This window comes from Nanorana parkeri, unplaced genomic scaffold, assembly GCF_000935625.1.
Source record: "Nanorana parkeri isolate BGI_ZX_2015 unplaced genomic scaffold, ASM93562v1 scaffold2225, whole genome shotgun sequence".
Lineage (NCBI taxonomy): Eukaryota > Metazoa > Chordata > Amphibia > Anura > Dicroglossidae > Nanorana > Nanorana parkeri.
In genome coordinates this window covers 123119-129118 of record NW_017308493.1, presented here as the reverse complement: position 1 = coordinate 129118, position 6000 = coordinate 123119, and positions in this window count along the sequence as shown.

Below are 6000 nucleotides of genomic sequence, written 5' to 3'. Positions count from 1 at the left end.
AGCTTCTCAGTAGTAAAACTGGTTCTCGCACTGCTAGTTTATTGGGCTGAAGTAACCCATTAAGCACCATTTTAATTTACAGCAGGGGTCAGTACTGGGACAAGGTCTATTAGCATCCAAGATGAAAAGACCGAAGTGGGCACAAAGCCATAATAACTTTGAATCACTTCAGCAGCATAGGCTGTTGGTTCTGCCTTTTTTGCATCCCTTCATGTTGAAACACGTGTAGCGCTCACCCCCGAAGGAGCCGCTTAATGCCCGGTTCATCTCTAATCTGTCTAGGGTATGATCTTTAGCTGCCCACTATTAGCATTAACTGCCTTCAAGTGCCCTCAATAGGTAATGTCCACTCCAGTAGTATAATGCAGAATAACTTTTATTGAACTTCTTCACTGGGGAGAGAGGGTATAGGGGTTCTAAGCTTTCATGATGTAACAGACATAAGCTCCAGACTCACCAGACCTGGTTGGCATATCAGTGTAGATCCACTTGTGAGGCAGCAGATAGCAACTGAACTAGCAGATGAGCAAGGATAAATATAGATCCTCAACAGGAAAGACACCGGCTATGCTCCTGAAGTCCTTAGGTTCCAGGAAACTTCAAGAGCCATCATTGGTCCTGGGTCTCTTCCTCTGACAGCAACACAGGCCTCCTCCATGTTGAAGGCCTCAGTGAAATATTTCCCTCACCTCAACCTATGCCAACCCCCAGGCCTTGCCTGGGGGGCAGGCTGAACAGCACCCAGCCATAATCCATGGCTGGTCCTGGCTAGTCTGAGCACATGGCAAATCCCTCCAGTATATGTACCCTATCCCAGCATGCAGCACTGGTTGAGAGAAACCCAGCGATTGGCTGCTCCACTGTACATACACTACAGCGCCTCTCATTGGCTGTTACACAATATGACAGAGTCACACTCCACCCAGCGGGGTACAGGCAATGCCAGACACCTGGAATTAACCAGATAATTGCCACTATAATCCAGCCAGGCTGACTACAGCACTGGCTATCACTAAATTTCTAGTAGCCACATCACAGAAGGTGGCAGCCAGGTGCACACACCATTTCAGTGACACTGACAGTGCTTGTAGGGGGCAGCCAGATGCACTCACCTTTCCAGAGACAATGATAGTGCATCTGGCTGCCACCTACAGGCACAGTCAAGTGTCACTGAAATAGTGTGTACACCTGGCTCTCACCTATCCTCCATTCTAGTAGCACTGGCAATGCCTCTAGATGGCAGATGGGTGCATTGTTAGTGTCACTGGAATGGCAGATAGATGAGAGCCAGGTGCACATGTTGGTTATGTGTTTAGATGAAGCACTGAGATCCTGAGGAATGCTGAATTAAGTTTTACTTGCTTAGGACAATATTAGATCAGAATACAGCATTTTACAGCATACAGAGAGAACTTCCTGTATATATCATAGATAAGCATGAACAAACAGACTAGCATTGTACAACAGCGCCATCTACAGCTCAGAAGACATAACAGTAGAATGTCAGTAATATGCTGTTGTATTTCCAACACCCCTTCTCAACAGCATATGCGTACCTATATGACGTTTATCTTCTCTCGAAGTAAACTGTGATGATCCTTCAGCAATGGCTTAGTGAGTGCGTCCGCAGTCATTTCTTCTGATGAGCAATATTGCATGTCGATTATAGCTTGCTCTTGAGTGTCCAGGTTTCATTTTCTTGGAGTGATTTTATTTCTTCTGCTGCCTTCCTGCTTTGATTGGCTTTGCGTTTTGGTAATATATCTATTTCTTCCCCATGATGTTGGTTCGAGTATGCTATGTGTCTTAGCAGTATATGACAGCTTGCGGGGTGGTATTCCCTTTGTTGCCTCAGTGGATCTTCTAATTTCAGGTTATTCAGCAGAATTTATGACTTATCCATTGTGAGTTTCACCTCTTGTTCTGACTCCTGTGCGGTTTCACTTTGCTCAGTTCCTTTGCTGATTCACTGGGCAAATTCACTTCACAATTTCCCGGGATCATTGTTTCTGGTGATGGGATCTCATTGAAATTAACATTGCAGCTTATTGTCACTTTATTCCCTTACTTTGTTCACTATAGCCCACCAGAATACCTTCAATGGCTGTGTTCTCCAATTTGAATCGCTTCTCAATTGGAATATAGGCGTACGTTTTCCATCCAAATGCTCTGATATGCCTTAGGCTGGGCTTCGATCCATGCTACATTTCAAATGCAGTGCTTTCAATGGCTTTTGAAAGTAATCTGTTCTGTAGTTATGTTGCCATCGTGACTGTTTCTGCCCAGTACTTCTTAGCTAGATTGTTGTCTGACAGCATGCATCTGGCCATTTCTTTAAGAGTGTGATTTTTTTTTTCCGTTCTGCGACACCATTTTATTCAAGAGTGTACGGGTTGGTTGTCTGGTGTACTATACTGTACCTTGTTTCTTCAGATATGATTCTACTTCCTAACTGCTGTATTCCCCTACGTTGTCGGTGCATATAATTCCCGGTTTCCTTTGGAATTTGTTGCTGGACATGGCTACAAACTTTTGAACTTTTTCTGATGTTTCATTGTTGTGCTATGAGATAAGTGGTTGTGTGCCTGGAATAATCATCAATGAAAGTCAGTAGATATCTGTTCCCGCCTGATGTGGGAGTTTTCATTGGTCCGCACACGTCGCTGTGTATGAGCCCCATGGGGTGGGTGGTCTTTCTTTGGGTGGCCTGTGGAAGTGGCGTATGTGTGGCTTTTGCTTCCATACAGCATTTGCACGTCATGAGCATTTGGCAGGTCAGTTCGCTTATAGCTTCTGATAAGCCTCTCTTTATCATTTCTTTTATGGCTTCTGGGTTTCGGTGCCCTAGTCTTCTGTGCCATAGATGGATACATTTGTTGTGTGGATTATGAGTGGAAGTCTTGACTTATTCATCTGCGGTGATGAGTTTGTGTAGCAGTTCATCCAATTTTCCCTTTGCGAGGATTTGCTTACTGTTTCGGAATGTACATTCACCGCCTCGGAATTAGACTGTGAGACCGTAAGTAACATGCAGTACATTTTTCACAAGGATACTCTGCTTGTCCCCTGATGGTGTGATGCAGTTAAAGAATCCTTGACCGTTACCTTCTGCAGTAAACTTTTCCCGTTTGCTAGAAAAAATGTTGTCTTTTGCAATGAAATCAAGTTCTGTGAAAAAAGTCTTGTCACTAGTCATGTGACTCGTTGCACATGAGTCAATACACCATCCGCGTTGTACACTGTTCTGAGTCACTTTAGATGTAGTGCTCCATCATGTGCCTGAAGTTTCCTTTGTAGCTGCCTTAGCTCTTTCCCTTGTGGGTGCCTCTTGCTTTCTCTGCTCAGCTTTTCAGATCGAACAGTCTTCAGGTGACCAGTCTTTTTACAGTGAAAGCATGCTCTGCTTTCTTTGTTTTGCGCTTTCATGCACCTTAAGGGCTTTCTTGTTTTCATTATTTTCATAATTTAATTTCCCTTTGGCTTATTCTAGTGTTAGTTCCTGCTTCCGGTTTCTAGAGCATTAATAATTGCTTTGTATGACACAGGAAAGCTGCATAGCAGTAATGCCACCTCGTGGTTATTTTTAATTTTCTCTCCAATTGCACATAGTTGTTTTACGATTTTCAGCATGTCATTCACATGTTCACGCATTTCCTGGCTTTTTTCTAGCCTCATCTTATATATCTTGCATATCAGATATAGTTTACTGTTTAGGTTTGAACGCTCATGCAGTTTTTATAATCCAGTACACATACTTTTAGCTGTATTCTCTTTTCTTATGTGGATGAGCTGGTCGTCTTCCACTGGCAGATTTATAATTGTTTTTGCTTACATGTTCTTCTTGTCCCATTCCTCCATGGGTCCATTAGTGGGTCTGTCTGTACTCAATACTTGCCACAAGTTGTCTTTGCTTAGCAGCATTTCAAGCTTGAACTTCAAAAGCTGGTAGTTGGTATTGTTGAGTGTTACAATTGCAAACTTCAGATCTGAACAACTTGATATCTTTTAGTAGTTTGGCTCTTGTTGACTTGCAGTGTTCTGTTTAGTGCCTTTAGAACAAGTATCTTGTTGCTCCTGATACCTGATATACTGGTGGGTGCTTGCAGCGACCATGGATGGCACCGTGAAATAACTGAATGCATAGAAATGTCACCAGCACACCAATGATCAACGAAATAGTTAAAAGTCCATTTACTGAAGGAACATCGCCATTCAAAAACGAGTGCTTTCGGGGCCGCACAGTGTCCCCTTCATTATTCTGAGCCTGAAAAGCCTTGATCCTTGAATGGCGATGTTCCTTCAATAAATGATAAATAACTTATTTAATTGATCATTGGATTGCTGGTGACATTTCTATACATTCTGTTTAGTGCCTGGGCCCATAACCTGTTGGTTATGTGTTTAGATGAAACACCGAGGTCTTGAGGAATGTTGAATTAAGTTTTACTTGCTTAGGAGAATATTACATCAGAATATAGGATTTTACAACATCCAGAGAGAACTTCCTGTGTATATCATAGATAAGATAAGATAAGATAAGATAGATAATGTCAGTAATATGCTATTGTGTTTCTAACAGCACAAACACTCTCACCTATCCGCCATTCCACTCCACCTGGCTGTCACATATCTACCATTCCAATGACATTGGACAGCGTCTGTAGGTGGCAGTGTCAGTGTTACTGGAGTGGGGTGTGCACCACCTGGTTCCCAATTATCCACCATTTCACTAACAATAACAATGAACCTAACTTTCACCTACAGGCAATATTATTCATGGGCAGTGGTGTATTTTGGTTTTATGCTGCCCTAGACAAGACTAAACTTGGACAACCCCCCTAATCTAAATGTGTCCCACCCCTTTCTGTTTAAGACATTTTGCATTACCTGTCAGTTGCTGATACTTCTAACAGGTTGCGCTATTAGCTTAGTGGGGAAGCCTGATTTTGCTTATCCTGTCAGAAGCTGGATACAGTTTCTACTATACTACTATAAGTAGTATCACTTCTGCCAGCGTCGGAGAGAAGAGGCTGAGATTGTCAGTGGCTTCGGGTAAGGATATTATACTTATTTATGTTTCTTCTTAATTGCAGGGGCAGCGTTTGGGGCCAGCGTTTTTTTGCCGCCCCACCTAGAAAATGCCACCCAAGGTGAATGCCTAGTTTGCATTGTGGGAGACGCGACTCTGGTCATTGGAATCATGGAAAGGTGGGAGCCAGGTGCACTGTCAGTGTCACTGGAATATTGTACACACAGTGCACCTGGATCCCACCTATCCACCATTCTGTAGACTCCTAAACCTATAATCTAAGCCCCTCAAAAAAATTTTAAAGCACTATTTGGACACACCCACAATAGCTTCACCCACCACCCCACCCGTAGTCTCAGGAATGATAATTTCTAAAAGTTCCCAGGTATGTCTGTCACTGTATATTAATAACATACATTTCACAACACTAAAATGCAGGGAGTTTAAATTGTTAAAGGCATATTACAGTTTTGCAAAAAAATGTAAATGTACCCATATTTCAAAAAGAAAAATGTGCATTTAATCATTTTTTGCATTGAAGCTTGCAAAGCATTGCAACTCCGATCAGAGGATCGCAGGTGCAATGCATAGGCTCCTGCAGACTCTTCTTTCCACCCCAGGTACGTAGAGCATAAGGAACCTTTGGTTATGGAGCTGGAGGAAGCTATCAGTGAACTATAGTTACTATATGGGACATCACAACACCTGTACTCTATAAAGAACTACAAGTGGCAGGCGTGACATACCACACTAGATTAACAAAAATACTGAAGCCTGCGGGGAGAAGTACTCTGCAATTCAGGTACGTGGGAGGGCAGTTGAAGGTGGGGGGCTGCAGAATGGTATCATGTTCTGTGTAGCACCCTAAATATGTATAACATGGAACATGGTAGTAATGCTGGAATTTACCGTCAAGCAACAGAATTACATTGTTCTTCATTTTCCTAACTTTTTAGATATTTTAAAACAAT